General features: G+C 43.2%; 1 long non-coding RNA gene across 1 annotated transcript in view; it reads right to left on the reverse strand.

The window, feature by feature from the left end:
* Window positions 1-13,994: 13,994 nt before the first annotated feature.
* LOC117239065 overlaps window positions 13,995-23,386 on the reverse strand; it is a 112,355-nt gene continuing 102,963 nt past the window's right edge. Inside the window, exon 5 of the long non-coding RNA XR_004494343.1 lies at window positions 13,995-14,122. This is a non-coding gene — a long non-coding RNA (uncharacterized LOC117239065). The remainder of the gene's footprint in view (window positions 14,123-23,386) is intronic.

Genomic DNA, 23,386 nt, shown 5'->3' on the forward strand with positions numbered 1-23,386 from the left:
ATCGATCTATAATACCATATGAGAGTTTAATATGCATAGAACAAGTGTCTTTCAATTCGAGAGAAAGACTAACACGTAGGATTTTGTAAATAGTGAAACCAAAGCAAAGTAATGGTAATAGTATGTGTGTATATACAGGGTGATTGGTAACTGGTGGTACAAGCGGAAAGGGGGTGATTCTACGCGAAAAAACAAGTGGAAAATATAGAATAAAAATTTTTCGTTCGACGCTTTGTTTTCGAGAAAATCGACTTTGAATTTTCGGTCGGTACGCGTGCACTTTATCGCGTCTGGTTATAGCGGATCTCACTGTAGATCGTTGTCTCGATGGATATTATCGCAATTTAATTTTTGTAATAATAAACTTTATGATTGCTTCGTATTATTTCATTATGTATTCCTAATTTTCCGTTATTAAACTGCGATAATATCCATCGAGACAACGATCTACAGTGAGATCCGTTACAACGAGACGCGATAAAGTGCACGCGTACCGACCGAAAATTCAAAGTCGATTTTCTCAGAAACAAAGCCTCGAACGAAAAATTGTTATTCTATATTTTCCACTTGTTTTTTCGCGTAGAATCACCCCCTTTCCGCTTGTACCACCAGTTACCAACCACCCTGTATAAAATAACAACAGAAGATGGAACAAAAGTTGTTCATCGAAGGTTTAGTTTTCGAGAAAATCGAGTTGGAAATTTGTCGAGTATACTTGAACATGGCTAACGAGTAATAACGTAGATCATGTTATTGTGCAAGTATACTCGATCAATTTTCAAGCTCCATCTTCTCGTAAACTAAGCCTTGAACGAACGAATCTTATTGCACATTTTGTCGTTACTTTTCATGAGAAATCACCTGGCGCCTGCTCGTACCTGTTAATCCACATGAAAAATATTTCCATACTAAGCAGGTTAAAGTTCCAAACTCGAGCAAACGTTTACAAGCAAGCGTGCTGCATGGCAAATGGCGATTCTCAATTCGGCAATGAAAACTACCGCCGATGCGAAAGATCGTTTAAACGAGAAATGAGTGGCGAGGCGTGGCGTTATAAACAAGCTATTTGCATATTGTGCGAGTATTATGCAACGATGACGCGGTTTGTCAGGCTTCTGTTTACCGGCGAGAAACGAGTATACTACGCGAGTACGTAACGTGATTATTACGTTAAAACGTGGAAACGTAATTATAGACGCGTAATGAGCAATCGACTGGTTGCGATGATCCTATTTAAGGAGACAAACGTGTCAGGCATGTGAACCAACAGATATCCATAAAAAATATTTCCATCATTACGATTCTACGAGCACCAGATTTCTTAGCGTGATAGGCGTAATGACTGCTATCTGTCATTCTATAAGACTCGGCTGTCGTCAGGTATTCTGCCGGCAAACGCGTCATTAATCCGATTCGATCGATCGATAAGGTGAAGAGGTAGCCGCACGTGGCACGACAAACATGTCCAACTATTCGAATAGGTGAAATCATCGCGACTTGTCGTTAACCTTCTGCTGTCTTGCCAGTCAGTAAGCCGCTGGAGAAACCTACCAGAGCCTTAGAACGACGTTTAGAGCTACGAATTCTTCGATCAAAGAGCGAAATATGATTTGTCGTGTACGGTGGCCTTCAATGATTACAAATTATCGATTTCTTTAACGAAATTCACTCTGATCTTGTCCTAGCTCTCCACATGGAATGGCAAAGGTCTTCACCTTCGCCAACTTAGGCGAACACTACGTGAGTGTCGTAATTTTCTGATTTTTATTTCTCAATATTTTGCAAAATATTCAGAAACTAAAAACCTCTAGTCGCGTATATCCTATGGTTGGCCTAAATGAAATTCGTGAAAATACCGTGAAGTAACATTGTGAAAGACGATCCCAGCACTCGTATAATGACAATAAACAGTTAGAAGAATGGAAATGAGAAAAAATCACGTTCGTACTTGTAGATCATCTATTTATACCGCGAGATTCTCTAGTTGCACGTGACCAGCGGTTGTTCTAAAATAAATTCATAGGAATCACTTGCTTCTGGCGCTGCTACACGAGAATCGCTCCTTAAGAATCCTGTTGAGCGAAGGTCAAGCTTGCTCGATTGTTTCTCCGTATACAGTGGATACGTAGGCTATTAATCCGGTTTACGATCGATCGATCGATCGATCCGGATCGAGGTAGTCGACAAGAGGCGCACGTGCCAGGTTAAATATGGCAAATGACTCAATCGGAGCTGCAGGTCGCGATGTTTGCCGCGTTTTTTTATCTTTGCCCAGCATGTCGTGTCTGGCACGTTGACTGAATCGCCACACGCTGGTTTATGCCTGCAATATCCCATATCTGCTATTTCCAGATGCGTTTCCATACTAGAAACAGCGAGTTTTATTTTGCCGTTGAAGTTAAACCGACGTTCGGTCGTTTAATAGTTTTTCCTTTTTGTTTCGATCGCGTTTCGAAATATTTTTTAATCGAATACGAAAGGAAATTCTTTGCCCTGGAAATTGGTAACTGGCGGAGTAGCGCGAAATTTGAGAAACACGAAGCTTTATTTTACTATCGAAGTTACACGTATGGATAAAATCCGAATGCTCGGCAGCGTTTTATTTGTCACAGCCAGCATCCTGATTTATAGTTTCGCAGTTTATAGTTCCTTCTCGCTTGGATTTTCAAAATATATCGCGATGTTTATAGTTGAATTAGTACGTTCATCGTAAGATGATGGTATCGTACGATATCCTTTTCGAAAAATTTCATCGGTTTTCGGATTTCTTTGCACGGCGTACAGACCAACAAGAAGATAATTATTTTGAGAGGCGCAAAGAATTTTCCGGCGATGTACCAAACTCGTGTTTCACTCGCGTTAATTGGCCAGCAAATACGAATCTTTATCCTTCGCACTTCGCCGCTAATACAATTCCACGTTCGGACTTGTATAGCTAAGATTTAAAGATTCCATGACGAAACTGTTCCGCAGACAAAATTTACTATACTGATTACTTCTATTATAATATTAATAGTGTTATTAGCATAAGGACGTTAATAGTACCATCGCAATGCTATTACACGTAACCACTGCAAATAACAATCTTCCTACCCTTCATCTGGTACTAAATAATAATAAAATATTTATTTAATTTCCTCTGCGTTTAGATCTGGGAATTCCTTAGACCTGGGAATTAACGAAAAATATGATTAGAAATTATCGATTTCTTTAAAAAATTTACTCTGTTCTTGTCCTATCTCTTTACATGGAATGGCAAAGGTGTTCACGAAGGTGAACACCTTATTAAATTTTCTTTTTTTTCATTGGAAAATGGTGCGAATTTTAATCTGTGAGAATTTTAATCTTGGCGAGTCAGAAATTATCGATATTTTTTGGAAATTTATTCTAAAATTTAGCTAAAGCGCTTAGTAACTTTTTTCCATGAAAAGTGGCGCGAATTTTCACTCGCGATAGTCCGTAAAAATTGGAAACGATCCGTTTCATTTGCGGATGCGTTCTGTTCTCACATTCTTTACTTTACCTTCGCGAGTTTCGCGAGAAACGTAACGTAGATCTCCACTCGTGTCAGCCTCTGGTACTTCAAAATTATCGATTTCTGCTGTCGGTTTTTCAAGCCGAACCGACGTTCTTTTACCATCGCCAGTCCCTTTCGATCATTTTCGCGCGGATTTTCACACGTAACAGTAATTAGCGATTTCGTTGGAAGATGCGCGTTCTGCTGGCTTCTTTTTACACAAAAACAAACGCCCTTGTCCGTACGAGTGTGTTGCGCTTTCTTTGCGCGTCCAGACAATTCCATTCGCAAGCGAAAATGTGTTACCGTCTATAAACGGCGCGGTTTAGCTCGTGCACCTCGCATTCCCGAACTGGACTGCACGCGGATTCTATAAGGTTACGCCCTTTTTGCCACGATTTGCTCGGCTTGTTGGCACGTGAACACGCTTCTTGCCGGCGGCTTAGACAAGCTGACCGTGTTGCAAGGCGTCGGATTAAACGGCTGGTTCTTTCCACCCGAGATGAAGACGTTCCACCGAGCTCGATCATAGAACTCGACGTTGAAACCTCTAGGAATGCACGCGACACGATCTAACTGGTTGAGAGTTTGATAGAGCAGGATGCACGAGGAACAGACACTTCTTATATCGTCGTCTCCTTTTTACTCCGCTTTTGTAACCTGTCTTACAGCTGTAAATACATCGATGTCAGTTTTTCGTTCATCGTCGGCTTGTCGCAAGCATCAGACGATTAAGAAATATTCGTTTCTCGGCGTGTTCATTTCGCACGGAATATTTGCAGTGTAAATTCTCATTGATGGCCATATAAAACACGATTAAGCTAGAAAAATTTACCGAATGTCTGGACAAATTGTAGAGTACAAATTAAATAATAAAAGAAGAATATAAAACAGAAAACATGTGCTCAGTGTCTGACGAGTATACTCGTCATTGCTAACTTTTCGCAGCGCTTTTCAGACAAGTCGCGACAGCTAACTTAGCTGCAGTCGTTTCGCAATAAGAAAAATATATAAAAGTCAAAACACGTGCTCAGTGTTTGACGAGTATACTCGTCATCGCTAACTTTTCGCCACGCTTTTCAGATAAGTTGCAACAGCTAACTCAGCTGCAGTCGTTTCGCAATAAGAAAAATATATAAAAGTCAAAACACGTGCTCAGTGTTTGTCGAGTATACTCGTCATCGCTAACTTTTGCCACGCTTTTCAGACAAGTTGCAACAGCTAACTTAGCCGCAGTCATTCAGCAATAAGAAAAATATATAAAACACAAAACACGTGCTCCGTGTTTGACGAGTATACTCGTCATCGCTAACTTTTCGCCGCGCTTTTCAGACAAATAGCAACAGCTAACTCAGCTGCAGTCGTTTCGCAATAAAAGAAATATATAAAACACGTGCTGAGTGTTTGACGAGTATACTCGTCATCGCTAACTTTTCCCACGCTTTTCAGACAAATCGCAACAGCTAACTCAGCTGCAGTCGTTTCGCAATAAAAGAAATATATAAAACACGTGCTCCGTGTTTGACGAGTATACTCGTCATCGCTAACTTTTTGCCACGCTTTTCAGACAAATAGCAACAGCTAACTCAGCTGCAGTCGTTTCGCAATAAAAGAAATATATAAAACACGTGCTCCGTGTTTGACGAGTATACTCGTCATTGCTAACTTTTCGCCACGCTTTTCAGACAAATCGCAACAGCTAACTCAGCTGCAGTCGTTTCGCAATAAATTGCACGAATCCTCGAGCGTATCAAGTGACTGGCCGACAAAACTGCACGAATTGCCCAGTCGAACGTGACCCACATGCCAGCAATATCGCTGCTAACAAATACGCAAACACCTTGACAATCGGTGATGGAAGAAGAGCGCCAGGGGAATGGCAGGGCAAGCGAGGGTAATTATGCGAGTACGCACCCCTAGCAAACAACGTGCACGTCGGACGATATATGGGCGTAACGTGAAACTGATACAGCGCGTATTCCTGATAAATTGCGCGTAATTACGGCCGCTTATGTAAACAGACGGTAGATCGCGTGAAATCGCCGCGCGTTAAGGGCGAACCGTGGAAACTGGTATCGAGGAAAGAGAAAAGGAACGAAAGAGAGTGGAGAATGGGGAAAGTTGTCGGTTGACGTACTATGCCACGAGCATGTTGCATGCTTGTTCCTCTTTTAATTGATGCCGCGGGCAGCAACAGGACCCACGGGCACACGTTTGAAATTGAAACGCTGAACGAACCAGCTATAATTCACTCGACTGTAATAACGCCTGGCCTGTTCTTGCCCTACACGCGTATTCCTCTCTTTTCTCTTGTCACGATGCGACTTGTTACTATAGCGCAAGGCGATCTTCGTGAATTCGTATGTTCGTGAAAAACAGCTTAGTTTCTACGTAACGTTAAATTCTCCAAACATTGAAATAACTTGCATTCTAAGCGAAGGTACTCGGATATTTGGAGACTTGAAAGGCAAGAAAAGAATATACGTATAATAGAAAATGACAAAGACGAGAACTATGAACGTTGTCCGTGCGGATAGACGTTCTCGAACACGGTACGTGGTGCACGAGGAACGTAGGTAGCATCGACCAGTCCCGTTTACACGTACGCACGGCGAAAAAGCCGGCCAAGCTTCGTTATCCATTCATAAATCCCATTAAAACCATTGAGAGCGGGCTCCGCGTGGCTGACCTTCCTCCCTTCTTGCCACCTCTCGTGCGGCCACCCCCGGCTGCAGGGTCCGACACCGCCCCCTTGTCGTCCCGACACGCTTAACACCTCGCGATCCCAGCCAGAACATAATTAAGTCATTACACGTTCGTTTTACACGGTCGTAGCTCATTTTTCTTGCGGCACGCGGACCAAATCACCGATTTTATTCATGAGATGTTAACAGGTTCTTGCGCCTCTTTTTCGCTCCTGCGCACTTTTCGCTGGCTGGCCGTCACTCCACTGTCTCGCTCACTGTGTTAAACGTTCCACGCGCGAGCATTTTTCCCGCCGCTGTCAACGTTTTTCCTCGCTGGACACGCTACCGGTCGCGCGGAACGATTCGCTAGATTTTCGAAGCTTAGAGGGACGATCCCGCGCTGACTTTTACTCCGTTGGCACACGATTAAACGCTAAGCCCGTTGGTTACAAAATTTAATCGAACATCGTATTTCGTATCTCTGTTGTTCGCCTAACTTTATGTAAATTCCTGTATTTTCCGATTAATGAACTTCTCGATTTTTGTTGATTACGTTAGCGTTAAAAAGTGTTTGTAAATGTAACCTTTGGAAGTTGAAAATTGCGGGCTAAGGAGCAGGTTTAAAGGTTTTTTTTTTATTATTTAATTTCTACTTTGCAATTTGTCCAGCTGGACACTTGGCAAATTTTTCTAGTTTAATTTAAATAAAAGCGCAGATAGAAGGCGAATTCCCTCGCCATCTTAACGACACGTTTACACTACGCGATTTGTATTAATTCGTTTCGCGTTTCAAGCCAATGTTTTTTTTTTATTTAATTGTTTACATTCACAATTTGTCCAGTTTGGTAGAATTTTTTAGCTGTTAGATTATCATGTGGGTGGCTACACCCAATGTTTGTGAGGTCTGCTGGGTGTTTCCTTTTCAGTCTTCTATTCACAAGCCAATGTGACTTGAAATTAACGAGAAACGATAATTCTTCCTTAGAAGCCGATTTCACGGTGGAGGGGACCAATGGGTCAGTTTGGACCATTTATCGACTGGCAAGAATTATCGTCCGCTAGTTTCTAATTTTTTTAATTAAACAATAAACACAAACAAATTTGAACGACAACTTTGATTAAAACGAAGCTTGTCGGATGAAATCCGCTTGTGATAAAACAAACAGGTCCCTCGCACCTGTTCCGTTGAAATTAATCGCACGTTGAAATTAAACTCTCTTCTCTTTAATCTTCTTTTCAAGGTATAAGAAGAATATATTTTATTAAAGATATTCAACCGGCCAGGTGTGTAAAGTCTAACTCAGCAGGAAGCTCATATAATCAAAGCGCCGAGTCCCGGAAGGGACGAAGGGGCGCAAGGTCAAGTGCAATAAAACAGAGAATGCCAAATATAGCGGCGGGTAGGAATACAAAAGAACAGTGGATAAAGCGGAATATCTGGAGGAGGAAGGAGGAAGAGGCAGCCAGAGGCTAATTGCGAGATTTGCAGCAGGAGAAAATGAAAGGTGTTTCACGTTAGTTTAGACGTAGACGCTTTAAGACGCTATAGCAGTTACGGTACACCATGGTTTAGGCCGTTTCATGTCCCTCGAAATACAATATTCCAAGTGAGAAAAAAAACATTCAGATACTTGCGGTGTTTAACAAATAAGAATTAAGAAAAATGAATAAGAAGAGGTTAATTAAGAAAGAAGAGAACAAGCGGCAGAAATAGAAGCAGAAACGCGCGGCTGACGGAAGTTGCAACACCGATAGCTCAAATAATTGCTCGCCGTCATAGTACTCGACCAAACGCGTCGGAGTCTGGTTAAACATAGTATCAATTCACGTAGCACGCGGGCACAATTATGTCATTACCCGCTGTCGATGTTTAATCTTGTCAGCTAATCGAATCGATCCGTAATCGAGTCTTTCCTCCCTCGATTCCCCGCTTCCGGCCAGAAGCTCGCGCCAAACATTCCACTAGAAGTTCGTGCGAACCATCAATGAATCTCCGTTTAATTAACTAGCTATTACCGGCACTGGTATCGCAAGAGGAATGGAAAAAGAAAGAAACCGAGTCGAGTGGGAAATAAGAAAGCAGTTTTTTCGGACACGCCATTGCCATATGCGGGGATTTTTATTCCTTTTGTTTCGTTGATTTTCATCGAAGATACAAATAAACGCGACGAGTCTGATTAATACGGCAACTTTCGACAGTTTCGTGTTTTTGATTTTTTTAAAGACCTGGTTGTAGGAGATTTTTATTTCGGAATAAAAGCAGACACAATTTTTAAATCCTCCACGCGCCCCATATGGAGTTTTATATTTAGCGAAACTCGACGTGCTATTTTATCGTGGTTTTAATAGTTTTTCAAACACGGAATAAATTAGTGACAACGTATTGAAATTTAGTTCACTGGGAATGTACCGATATATGTATTTTAACAAATGGCTTATACCAGAGGAAAATATGAAAATAGGAAAAATGTGATAAAGTTATAAATAGGTTTGAAAATATTTCGCTAAACAGATGAAACTCGCTGGAACGAAGTGTGGAGAACTCGATACAACTGAACGGCATAAAACAATACAGGGAAACTTCATCGATATAAAACGACTGCGTCACGCGAAACTTTTACTTTCAGTGGCACACGACCATTACTCCGCTCACGCATTTTCCACGTATGTACTTTTTCTACATGCTTCTTTACTCGCTTGGAACGAACTGTGCAAATATTTCCTTTCAAAGTCCGCGTTCAAGGTCTGCATGTGAAATCTTCGAAATTCTTCAACTTTTCGAATCGATATTTTTCGACATTCGCGACACGTGTATTACCAATACACAGACAAGAACAACTGTACGCTGAACGAAAGAATTTAATATTTAACAATTACACAGAGACTGGCTCAAAATGCTCAAAATCCCTTTCAATAAATAAAATATAATAAAAAATCCTTTGATAAATCTGAATGGGATTACCATCGAAGTAAACGTCGACGGTTAAGAGAGAAAATAGGGGGGAAAAAGTAGTGGAAATAGGAAGAACAAGAGCGAGATTTTGTATTTGATTGTGCAATTATTAAAATCAAACGAATGCGTCTGATAAGATTAACGTGCGGTTAAACAAGTCGATGAAACAAGACGAAGCATTTAATTGAGTCGCGTGAAGCACAAAGTTTTTTCTTTTTTTTTTTTATTTAGTTGTTTACATTCACAATTTGTCCGATTCGGACATTTGCTAGAATTTTTTGAATGTTTGATTATCGTGGCTACCCCCAGCGGGGTACCATCTTCGTGAAGCACAAAGTATCTTCAAAAATATGCAGAAGGTTCGAGACGAAAATTAGAGACGGACTATGCTGAGATTTATTTACCACGAGGCGACCTTGCAAAGCCTCGACTTCGCCATAAAACGTACAAATAAAATATACAAACGCGATCCTTCGATACACAGCTGACGGTGAAAGAAAACTCGGTCACTGGTTAAAAACATTTACCGGAAAATTCCCAGCATTGCGGAAGCGACGAAAATGACGAGACAAAGACAGACCCCGCGCTGAGACGCGTTCGACCTCGAGGACGATCGTGGAATGTGCGAAACTCGTAGTGAGACACAGCGCGACAAATGCCCGACAGTCAAAACTCAATGACTCGTTATAAACATTTGCTGGAAAATCAGCACGTTACAGAAGCGGCGGTGATTCATCAGCACGAGTCAATAGCACTGGCGCTTCGTCAAATATTTATGTTGATTCGTTACGCGATCGGGCCACGTGTTTTCGTGCGATCGCGAAAGAACCGAGGAATAATAACGAGCACGGGAATAAATGGGATGCGGGAAGGGGCGGAGGAAGGCAAGCCAACGACGGGACGGTTATTAATCACGCGGCCCGGCAATCAAATGTATGTAAATATAATCAAACAATGTAATGACTGTTTTGCTCATGAAATATTTATTACGTTCGACGTTCAGCACCTGTGGCAGGCGGTGTAATTAAGTTGCCGGCGTGCGCCAGGCGTCACCGGCTTTTTCATTTAGAACCGTAAAACCGCGACTTTTCGCATTGAACCGGCTCAGCGATTCTGTTATTTCTCAGTCGGTCACCGCAGACGAGCTTTGGCCGTTCCACGCAACTAGCTCAACGTCCGCCAACATCAACGTGGAAATCGAGTCGTTGGAGCATCGTACGCGATTTCCATCGCCGAACCTTCGAGCAACCTGCTGACCCCAGCGATCAAGTCGACGTCTTTTCTCTTGGTTAATCGTCGAGCGAATCGTCGCCAGCGACTGGAGGCGACTGGAGTCTCTCGAAGCAAACGCGATACATTTTTCCATGGGAATTGTCGTAATTATCGTGGATTACGTGTGACGGAAGATGAAGAAGGCTGGAACTCGCCGCTGTAATTCCGCTCCATCGGATATTCCACGAAGACAGGTAGCACAGATCAATGGGAATGCGCGCGTATGCGTACTATCCGCACACGAGTGCAGTTCTCAAGGACGCGAGGCACCAAGTGTAGGGGTGCAGACAGGGTGCGAGCGAAAGAAAAGGAGAAAGAGAGAGAGAGAGAGAAGCAGGACATTTGCTAGGAAACGAGGTGAACCGTTGAACTGCAGGTGTGTTCTGGCGTTGACGTACTCGCAAAGCTCGTCGGTACACAAAAGTCGACCCATTTTCCATCCTTTCTCCCCTCCAGCCCTCCGTCCTCCTCTTTACGGCTGATGCATCCTCTCTCTCTCTCTGTCTCTGTCTCTGTCTCTCCTTCTCTGCCCCTCTTGTTCTCCCACTCACCCTCTAAATCGTTCTCTCTTCTCCCTCTTTTATCTTTTTTTTTCTTTTTTTTTTCGTTGGTTCATTCCCTACCTACCCAACGCTACGAGCCGTCACACTTGTTGCACGACAGAAAGGGAGAGGAAGGGGTTGAGAGCGGAGGAGAAAGAGGGAGGAAGGTGTGTAAGGCCGTGTATATAAACGACGTCCGCAAGCCCGCGATTGATATCGAACTGATATTCAAGTTCGTCTGTGTGCCAGTTGCTACGTGTTCTGGAAATTGTTGCAGCGCTGTTCATTGTCAAGGTTCGCTGCCCCTAACCTTCTAGCCTCTTACCGAATAAGCTGCCTAAGCCGAAGTGCTGCCTGTTGACGTCTGAACGTTTCTTTCGATTCGCGCCGCTTAGTTAGACATTGAAGGTCTTGGGCTCTTGTTTCTGTACCTTTTTTGGACAAATTCTATCGCCTGATAGTCTGTAAATTATATACACGTGGAGTTCCTTTCCTTGAAAGAATATTTTTTCCTTCAAAGAATTATTTTTCGAACTTTGGACATATTTTTCTTGGCTTAAATGAACTTGAGGTCTGAGAAAATTCAAGGATTCTTGTCAAGGTCGTTAGATCATCGCACAAACGTCCCTGGACAGTTTTCTATAGAAATGAAAAGTGGAAGGTTTTGTCAAACGCGAGATTTAATTTGCCGAGTTGCCGAGGAAGGTTTAACTAGGCGCTATGTTAACGATACATTGGATTTTCCAGAACGATAAATTAGTTGCAAGTTTGCGGAGTAGTTGAGAACACAGAATCCGATTCTCTTAAAAACAACGTTCCTATTGTTCACGAAAACCTGGTGTTTATCGTTTTTAAAACGCGCTACGACTATCGAAGTTCGATGGCTAAGTAGCTGATTTTGAGTCATCGTTCAGCTTTAACATCCGCGCAATCTCATCCCAGCCACACACAGTCTAACCTAAGTACCTGCCATAAATCCACCGAAAAGCAGAACAGCGTCAGGCTAACTGCCTTAAAAATATGGACAACGTTGTAACTGCGAGCCGAGAAATTACAATAATCCGGGCTAAGGGAAGTTGTCAGCGTGTTCTTAGACAGAAAATTTATGACCGCCACTCGAGTAGGCTTACCACGAGGGGCAACGACGCATAGAGCGTCGTTCAAGTTCCCCTTATGCATATAAGAAACATTTTATTCATTTATTTGGAAGAATTTTACAATCGATTCTCGAATATAAGAAACACAGAAAAACTTCTACTTACTCTAAATATTCTGTTTTTCGCCCTAGTATCAAACATACATAGTAATTATTTATTATTATTCACGTTATAGTACCAGAATTGTTTACTTATAATTCTCAATGAGGATTTATTGTAAATAGTCTGCCAAATAATAAAAACAAAAACATTGTCGTGAACGAACTCGCGTTTTCCCAATGAATCTAATTCAAACATTAGATTACATTAGATTCTATTTTACCAAATGTCCTACTGGATAAATTGTAAAATTTAAATAAATAAATAAAAAAAAACATTAGATTCAGCTAGAATCAAACATACGATAATTATTTATTATTATTCACGTTATAGTACTAGAATAATTTACTTATAATTCTCAATGAGGATTTATTGTAAATAGTCTGCCAAATAACAAAAACAAAAACATTGTCGTAAACGAACTCACGTTTTCCCAATGAATCTAATCCAAACATTAGATTACATTTGATTCAGCTATAATCAAACATACGATAATTATTTACTATTATTCACGTTATAGTACCAGAATTGTTCTTATAATTCTCAATGAGGATTTATTGTAAATAGTCTGCCAAATAATAAAAACAAAAACATTGTCGTGAACGAACTCGCGTTTTCCCAATGAATCTAATCCAAACATTAGATTACATTAGATTCACTTAGTATCAAACATACATAGTAATTATTTATTATTATTCACGTTATAGTACCACGCCAGTAAATAACAAAAACAAAAATATTGTGAACGAACTCGCGTTTTCCCAACGAATCTAATCCAAACATTAGATTACATTAGATTCACCTAGTATCAAACATACATAGTAATTATTTATTATTATTCACGTTATAGTACCACGCCAAAATAATTTACTTATAATGCTCAATGAGGATTTATTGTAAATAGTCTGCCAAATAATAAAAACAAAAACATTGTCGTGAACGAACTCACGTTTTCCCAATGAATCTAATCCAAACATTAGATTACATTTGATTCAGCTAGAATCAAACATACGATAATTATTTATTATTATTCACGTTATAGTACCAGAATAATTTACTTATAATTCTCAATGAGAATTGATTGTAAAATACTCCCAAATAAAAAAAAAAAGAACGATAGATCTTATTGAGTTTGATTGTCATAAAAATTTCCTGTAACTCGAATTCTACAGCGAAAAATGTCTCCAAACTGTGATACTGAAGATATATTAATCGCTTAACGTACAAAGACGTCTGGCAGACGGCGTATATCATTTTAAAGGTGGACGTTTAGACGATGCCAAGAATTGTACATAATTTTACGTTGGCCTACATTAAATGGTATTTTTAGTACGCGTAGAGTCTTATTTCGCTTGCGTGTCAACCGGTTAATAATACATTTTTTTATTTAAGCTTTCATCTCGACTTTCTCCATAGAAATATGCTGAAGATATTGTTTTTTTTTTAATATTTATTAAAATTACAATCAATTCTCGCGTTGAGAAGAAGATATTGTTGCAATGATTTTCGGCTGGAAAACGTCTGAACCGTCCATACAACGTTGTGCGTATAGTAATTGATATTGCTAAACGTAAACTTTATATGTAGTTTTTTTAACTATACCAAAAAGTCTACGCGATTAATCGAATAACGTTGCTTGTACCGGATGGCCTTGGACAGTTCAGAGAACAGGATTCGTTCGAAGATCAACGTGGCAGTGACTTGAAAGGAACAAACAAGATTATACGCGGTCATAAAAATTCCCATGTCGATCGAGGAAACAGAAAAAAGGTTGGTCGCGAGAGGAAATGACAAATTAAACAAGCTAATACAAACCTTGTACGCTGCAGATATAGCGAGACCTGTGAAACGCAAAAAGCATCCAGCGGACCTCACACACAGGCGCGCGCATCGCTCTGAAATAAAAAACAAAAACTAAATTAGAGAAACACGCGCCATTAACAAAACAACATTAGAGAAACTCACTGGAGGACTGCTGGCACTGTTAATTCAAAAACCTTCCATTTTCTACCCTGCTCGACAAATTAATTACAAAACGTACCAAATTCCCTCCTCGAAAAAGAAATTGAGAAAGAAACGCGAAAATTTCCACGCTAAGCTCGCTGATAAAAATATTTCACAATATCATCACTGACACTTTCTTCCCGATCCCATGGTATTTCTTCTTAAAAATATATCAAAAAATTACCTACTGGTATTTTCCTCGGCAACACGCCACGGTAAAAAAATATACTAAAATCTAGAGCTTGCGAGTACGTTAGAAAAGAAGAGAAAAAAAGCGAAGATTTGCACGTGAAACTCGTGGAGAAAAATATTGCGCAAAGGTAATTGCTAATCCAATCATCGACGGTGTTTCCTTCTCGTACTTTCGCGTGTTTCTAGCGCATCCTTTGAACCTATCGAACCTATCGGACAACCTATGTATACAAATTGCATCGGCGATGGAACCGGCGTTCTTTAAAGACAGCCACGCCGCAATATAAATCAAAGTAAGTGCGTTCGACTCGTGGACAGAATGGCCGGAAGGTAGGTACATAAAACGGGAGCAGGGGAGTGGCAAAAGGATAGAAATAAAGCGAGAGAAATAAAAGACCGTTGATACATGCACGTACGTAGGTACTCGCGAGAGAAGGAACGTCGGCCGCTTCTCGGCCCCGTCTGACGGCCAAATCGAGCAGCAAGAGACGCGCCAGCACGTGCTTCTGCCGCGTTACGAACCTTCCCAGGAATGCGGTCTGCAAACATACAGGTTAAGGGACTCGTGCGAGCCGGCCGAGCTCGTAAATCACTCAACGATCGTAATCGCCGGGTTCCGCGTATACATTCGCTAAACATCGTGTTGCTTTCGGGGCGAACGTGTGTGCGAGACACTGTTCCGTTTACCGGCGTAAGAAATCACTCGGGGACCACACAGACACGCGCGCGCCTCCTCTTCTGCTTCGAGAGTTGCGGAAGGTAATGGGCTCGCGTCATTCAGCGTCACGTCCATGGATTCTCTCAACTTTCTCGATCAGCGTGAAACGTGTTGCATCGTTTGTCTGGTCGCGGCACTCGGTTCACCCGGTGACTCACTCGCTCGTTGTTCCATTTTATTGCGTACGCGAGACCCAACCGAGGCAACGGCCACGGAATTTCTTCAAGGAGAAACCGTTCCGTGCAAGTGGCTCGGATTTCCTGGCAGACGTAGGATTTGTGGCAGCGAGATTTCCAACCTCTTCTTCCTCTTCGAACATGTACTTTCAGTCGTTGCTTTAAAGTCGTTCCTTGCTGGTTGGTCTAGTGCGTGCGAATTGCTTCGTTTTGTTTCGTTCGACCCAGTCTGTTGCTCTTTCGACACGACGATGCCGACTAATTTGTAGCGGAGCATGAGTCATAGGGCGATCTGGACCGAGAGTGACTCATGTTGTTGTTTTGCCTCCGAGTATCAACGCTGCTTCGATGCACGAGATTTAAAAGTAAACAAACTCCGGGCAAAACAATATCGCCGCTACGTGCAATCGCCAACCGGAGTCAAATTACCGGTACTCCCCCCCCCCCTCCTCTTCCAGTAAAAAATAGACGAACATGGTCTCTAGGACGATCATTATCCAGTATCATTATAGCGAGTAGCACTGAGATTTTTAAATGTATCTGACTATCACAAGTATTCGGTTGTTTCGTCAACATTTTGTTTAAATCAACACGTTTAATGTCCATCGTCGTTCGTGCACTTCGCGAAATTTAATAGCATCGTTTGCGCCCGATGTTATTCTTCTGTTTGATAATTGGAATATTGAATAAATAATGAGAGAATAAATATGTGATAAAATTGGTATATTCAATTTCAAACGGAAAGTGACATTGTTTCGAGAAGTATAAGAAACATTCAACCACATTTCAACGTCTAACACGAGTATTTTAACATTTGACTGGCAATTGTTATCGTCTACATATGTACAAGACGTGCATGGGGAAATTAAAATATTGCTATTATTGTTACAGCAATATTACTATATTTCTCGACACTCTCTTCGACTTGCAATTCCTTTATCAAACAGCACGATAATACACTAAGCTCATCCATCGAAACGTCTCGATCAAACTCGGTCAAACTTAAAAACTTTCGCAGAAAGAAGACTAAAAAGAAAACACCGCACTGACCTCGGTAAAGAAATAAAATAGTCAAACTCGAAGATGGTATCCCGCTGGGGATAACCATCCGCGTGTTATTTAGCAATTAAGCTTGAAAAATTTACCAAATGTCCAGCTGGACATATTGTAAAGTACAAATTAATATAGCAAATTCTACGTCAACATCTTCGTCTCCACGACTACGTCCCTGGCCCTCGAACCTGAAATTCCTCCACCTTTGACACGGAGATAAATACGCTAAGCTCATCCATCGAAAAGTCTCCATCAAACTGCAGCAAACATAAAAAATCGCCCTGGCGCAGAATAGCAAATCCTACGTCAACATCCTCGTTTCCACGACTATTGCGTGTCTCGGCTCGGCCTTGAACTTGGAATTCCTCCATCCATAGCGCATCACGATAAAGCAGCGCAGGTTACCAAGGCATGCCAGTGTCCTCTATGGCGGTCTCGTAAGCAGCAAACACAAAGTGAGCCGTTGCTGCACCCGCACGGATTCGCGATGTTTACAAACGCGAGCGGAAAGGATGAGGGCAGACGGGTCTGTTTAAAGGGCGGGCTAAACGGAGGGATGAAAGCGGTTAGACAAAGACGGAGAAAGAGGAATGTGGAGCGGGGAATCCGTGGGACGGCAAGAGTACAGCGGATTGCGAGCGGAGGTGGAGGAGATGGTTTGAGGAGGATGAGGCGAAGGAGTACGGGGCCAGAAGACGTGCAGTTAGACGCGGAACGGAACTGCAACGGAGCAGAAATGTTATCATAAGCGTGGTGAACTTGACCTACTCCATCGAGTGGTCTCCTACAACCACCACCAGCACGATGATATGAAGTTACGGGCCGCTCGTGCGAACCCGTAACACGATAACAGCTGTTGCATACCTCTCGATTCGCGGGACAGCAAAAGTTTCGACGATCGCGTGCCACTCTCATGTACACACACCGTCGCACGCAGACAACGCGGACGCGTACACGCGTCTCTACAGACAGACAGAGAGAGAAAGAGTCCACGTTCCTGCTCTCCCTCTCGTTCTCTTTGCCTCTTTTTTTTTTACTCTCTTTCTCTTTCTCCGTCGCGCTTTCTCCGGTTTTTTCCCAGCTCCCAGCAGACACGTTCGCGCGTACGCGAGACACTTGGCGTATACGGCCAGCATCCAGAAGCGAGTATTCCATCCACGTCGATCACACGAGAAACCGCACGTGCCCCGTAAGGATCGGCCGATAGAGGGGCAGAAAAAAGTGGTTGTTTGGAACTGGGGCTGAAGGATCTCGACACGCCTAACCTGAGCGAACGTGGCTACCACGCTGGCTGACTTGAACGCGAACGTACGTAGAACGGCGTGTCGGTGATGGCGTTGCGTAAACGTCGATGGCGCGCCTCGATTTGTCTCAATTTGTCGCTAGTCGGAAATTTGTCGAGAGGTTAATTGAAGTCTGAAAACTGTTTAAAATATTGATCGCGTGCTGGCGTGTTTGATTACGGATGATTGATGACGTCTGCCGTAAGTGCGGCATGCTAGCGGTTTTTTCTCGAAGTTATTTACACGAAGTAACTGTAGTTACTCTGTACAGGGCTTATGAACTTTCCATTGGATTCTTCTTTTTGCTCGTCAAATATTTCCAAACAGGACAGCGTTCTTTCGTAGCTTTTTGTCGCTGCTTTACGAGCGTAGCAATTGTTTCGAGAGTTTCAACAGAGAGTTGACGACCTTGCAAAAGAGGGAAATTATCATGTTGATAATAGTTTTTCTAAATGAATATTTATTACCGCAGTAGAAATAAAAGGTAGCGTTTGCCATTGAAAAAATACGGCTGGCTATACAAATATCCGAGAATCATTCACAGGGACATCGAGAACGCAAGATCTATTTGCGTAAATCGAGATACGCGTCGCGTTACGAATAAAGAAGATCTAACTTCTTTCATGGAAGCTGCGTGAAAGTGGGACGAACCTAAGTTCTTTGGCTTTTCAATATCTTTCGTTAAAAGTACTACGTTCTTTTAGGAAATATCCTTTTTGGAACTCGTTTAACGGAGAAAGTTCTAAATTAATATTTGCAGCGATTACAAAGCACAGTTGACCCAATTAAAATTTCACCTGCTATAATAGAAATTTGTAAAGAGCTACAGCATGTTATTTACAGCGTTGATCGAGTTATGGCGGGATAAATTTAGAAGGATGATAGCGGCGAAGTAAAACGTAAAAATCCTCCTACACATTAAATCAGACTCGCGTCCTGAGGAACCCGCAGGGACAAAGATAAATCCCACTAATGGATTTCCTCCCATTCTATTTCCTTTCTCCTTTCATTCTACTCGCCGCTACTCTTTTGTATAACGACGACGATGCAATTTTCGTACGTTCTGAAATAATTTCCCACGTGTTCTACTCTTGTGACTGATCATCTCTGGTGATTGACGATCAAGTTTGAGAGGTACGTTAGCGCGAGAAGCAACTCGAATCATCGAGTTCCATTATTTACCTGTCTCTTCTGTTCGTTTTAACGAACGACTTCACCTGCCGACTAACTTACGCGTAACAAATACAAATACAAAATGTTGGTCAACCACCAAGTCTTGCAACTACCATCGCGTGATAGCAGGATAATCGTTGCATCTGGAGGAGGAAGTGCGATCGTACACGAAGTGCAACAACCTGTTATACAAAGCGTGCGCGAACTAACGTCAGTGACATGACTCATTGTACGATGGCCCGAGAGCGAAAGAAAGCGAAAGCTGGAAGACAGATTGAGATCGTGGAACGAGTAAAAAAGTAAAAGTGAAACTGCTGGACCCAAGGAGACCTGCAGGGACCTGAGACAAGGCTCGGGTTCTCCTTTAAAGAGGAAGGGCAGAAAAAGACGAGACAAGAGAAAAGAAGGATATCTCAATAAGACATCGATTGCTCATTAGTAACACGAGAACGATTCCCTGCTCTCCTTCAGCGCTTTATCCGCCGCGTATACAAAGAGTCGCACTTCTTTATCGTTCAGCAAGATCCTCTTTCGAACGGGGCAAACTTGACCCGGTAAAAATCGCTTTTATCGCCGCAGCTACGTACGTTCGCCAACATTCGTATTTCTTGGTAATTGGAACTTGGACGAAAATGGAGAAGATGATGAAACCAGAATGTTTTGTAGCAAGCTTTAGCGCTCAACTAATGTCACATCGTTGAACGTTGAAGACAGTGAGAAGGACGCGACTTAATTACGAAATGAAACAGCAGTGATCGTTTTGACGTGGACCTGGTTGAATTTGAAAACTGCTCCTCTGTAAAAGAACACAGAGAAGAATAGAAAGAGGAAGCTGGTTTCCAAGAAAACTGGCTGAAAATCCTCCACACGCTAACACTCGTAATCCACCTGTGCCTGCAATTGGAACCAGCCAATCCTCAGAAGAGACGTAGCAACCTGACTTTCCACTAAAATCATCAGAATCATGTAGACGAAATAATATTATCCAGCTAATAGCCAAATCTTCAGAAGCAACCTGCTTTTCGATGGACCCGTGAAAGCTGATACAGGAAAATTCGCAGCTATTAGAGACTCGCATGATCCTCTTAATGGGAATCGGTTAATCTCGAGAGGAGACGTGGCAAAGCTGAGGAACAAGAAGCTGCTGTGCGAATAAACTCGGTGAAAATCCTATATACATCGAGACTCATAGGTTAGAGTCTACTTAGCCGTGTAATCGGAAGCAGCGGATCTTGAGGAGGAAGCCAGTAAAGATCGGGAACAGGACGTGCAACAAGGAAGTCGTACGCGAAAGGGCAGATCGCCGTCGATGTTTACAGGCAGCAGGAGCGATAAGCGGACCGGATTCCTGCAGCGCGCTGCCATCGCGATAAGCCCTTTACCTTCTCTCCGTCTCTTTCTCTTCTCCTGGTTGCTCTTTTTCCCGGCAGCCGGCACGTTCTCTCTATCTCTGTCCGTGCTGTGGTGGCGCGGTCGTGCCGCGAATCTGGAGCACCAGGTATCCGCTAACGAACCGTGCAAACGTGTCAGCCGGTGCTCGTACCGGGCGCACACAGTGTCGCGTGCACACGGAAGTGCATATAAAGCATACACGGACACACGCGTGCACCGGCGTGGTCTCGACGGTAGTTTACCTCGAACCAGGCAAGTTCACCTACATTCGCGTGGGGTGCTGCGCCGCAGAGGGAGAAGATTAAAGAGGGATACTCGGCCGGAGGTAGAAAGAGAACGAGGCAACGAGCTGAATGAACGGCCGACAGAGGGAAGAAGAGAGAGCAAAGGGAAGAGCGAGGGATGGGCAGGGTGGCGACAGGGGGGAATTTAAACCGGCATTCGAAACTTCGCAAACCCCTTATAGCGACCTCGCCTACCTGTTATCTCGATCAACCATCGATCGGTGGTTACTAACGAAAGAACGACTTTAGTCGTCCTTCCTGCCTCCCCCTCACCCTCCTGCTTCTCCTTTCTCTCGTCCTTCTTCCGCGTTCCTCGTCTTTCCGCGTTTCACCGTCTTCCTCGTTTCCAAACAGCCGCCTCCGTCTTACCCAGCGCTTTGAACTTGACCCAGTGAACGAAGAGGGGAACCCGCAGTACAGGACTACTGGAATATTTCAGTTCCAACGGGCCGTACCGTACCGCCACCCTTACGAACCAGCTCTGCCTTGCCAGGTACGCCACGTGTGACACGAACCCCAAGATATCGAACGACTTTTAACCCGTCGATGGAATCTTTCTGACTCGATCGAGCGTCTACTCTCAGTCAGCGAAGCGAAGGATTATTCCGCTTGTGTATCGGCTTTCAGCTCGCTGCTGGCTCCTTCTAAACTGCCGTTTAGCTTCGCTAGACTACCGGCGGATTCATGAAATTTAGAAATTCTCGTTCTTCCAAGTTTCACGGCTACAGCATTGGGTAGGTTCGTTTGAAACTACTAGGGAACATTTCAAAGTGGTGGGAAATAATTCATGGAAAATAATTAATGGAAGTGGCGGTTGCGAATCTCGTTTCCACTCTGTGGACGTTTAGCGGACTGTGTTCGTGCGCTTCTCAAAGATCTAAGGACGTGAACGTTTGCCGAGTACGAAACAATACTCGAAGAAATATGAATTTCCACGAACATCATTCGCACGAGCTACTGATTGCTACTCGTTCGACGAAAATGAATAATTCCAAGCGATATGACGCCGCGTTTAAACTCGATAGGACTGCGAAAGGGTTAGGCAAGGGTTGCTTCGAGTCTCCGCGAAACTTTGGCAGGCTGGAAGTTTCGTTATGAGATACACAGCTCGTTGGAATGATTTAGAGTCGTATTATCGTAGATTTTGGGCGAACGAGGGGAGATATGGTGACTGTGCACGAAACTGTGTCTTGGAAGTAGGCCAGCTGGGACAAGCGTATGAATCCTTAATACCTCGGTAGAATGATCCGACACGTACTAGATTTCATTATTATTTCACACGCTATGCGGTAACTTTAAATTATTATCAATTGTTTTCAACTTATCTCGGCGTATTTGTTGCCAGATTCATAGCAATTGCCTAACTTTCTTTGGCGATAGACAAAAGAACGGTACGTTTAACAAGTTTCGTTGAATCGTAGATTTTCTAACTTACCATGTTTGTACATTCCTCGAGGGCTCTCCTTTTCAAGAAGGAAACACTCGTTTGGTACTCTGGCGAGAACGTTTTCCACCGCTGTCGGATATACTTGGCAAAGATACTTTGCCGGAAAGAAAATGCTCGGGTCAAGGAGACGAGATGTAGGACGCGACTAGGCTGAGTGGTGAGGAGGGTTTAGACATTGAAGATAACAGCAAGTTAGTTTTTAACTATGAAGAATGCTACAGCCTGTAACGGACTGTACTGTACCACTGCCACATTTAATGGTCACCGTTTCGAGTGCAGTTTAACTTTCTTATTCTGTAACGAAAGGAAATATAGGCGACTTTTTCATAGTGTTCTACTATTCAGCAAGATAACAGCCTGTGCAATCTCAGTTGAAAACACTGTATAACGCGTTAACCGTTCCACAATTTTATCAGATGTTGTTCGATCGACACGTGATGAAACGTAGCTTCTGACGACCAGACGAAGGTGACATAACTTCCGCTGAATCTCCTTTTCAGCAGATTTCTCAGGAGAGAAAGCTTATTATGCGTTAACGTAGCTCAGACATCTGCTGCACCTTCCTTTTTTCGATAATAACCGAAGAAAACACTGCAAGTGCAAGGAAACAGATTTTTCACGAGGAAGAGACGACTTCAACCGATCAATCGACATTAACCGTCAACCGGCACTAGTTGGTGGATCAAATCGCGTGTGAGAAGGTACATTGTTCTCTAGGCTTGTTCCATTTTTGCACTCACTGCATTGTTTCTGATCCTGACAGAGCCGTTCAGTAATTATCTTTCAATTCGCCACTTATTTATCCTGTTTGATCCGACCTACTAAGAGTCAGCCACATCAAATGGAAAGATGGAATAGAACGTCGACTACCTGTTTGCCCATCGATCTGCCCATCGGAGTTGGCCGCAAAATTCCAAACGCACGAACAACCAACTACGCCAGGCTGTCCTTGTTCGTAGCGAGCGGCGTCTCTCGTTTCGCTCGAACGGTTAGGATCTCGCGTGGCCGGCAATCGTCTTCCTCGCGGCATCCTTGTTGCACGAGAAGGTGCGCGTCCGCCCAGTCCAGTCGCATTCCCGCTCGTTTCTTCCGTCTTTGTTGCGCCAGCTACCTGCTGGCTAAGTTGTTCGCGGCGATAAACAAAGGAAAATACCGGGGCTGGCTGAGCGCTGGGCGCGGAGAGCGGCGGGTGAAAGACGAAGAAAAATAGCGACGGTGAGCCAGAGGGATGGCACGTGGAGGTCGGTGAACGTGGCCAGACGGTGAGCAGAGGGAAAGGGTATTTGTGTTGGCGAAGGCAAGGGGATGACGCGGCGGTAGCGAGTCGAGGAAGCTTCGTTGGATATCCATGCTTCTTGGTGGTCGTGATTGCGCGTTAGTCGTGGTGGTATTACCGCAAGAGGACGTTAGGAGAGAAAGATGCCGAGGGAGGAGGGA

The sequence above is a fragment of the Bombus vosnesenskii genome, unplaced genomic scaffold (assembly GCF_011952255.1).
Source record: "Bombus vosnesenskii isolate JDL3184/JDL3185 unplaced genomic scaffold, Bvos_JDL3184-5_v1.1 scf7180000013883, whole genome shotgun sequence".
NCBI lineage: Eukaryota > Metazoa > Arthropoda > Insecta > Hymenoptera > Apidae > Bombus > Bombus vosnesenskii.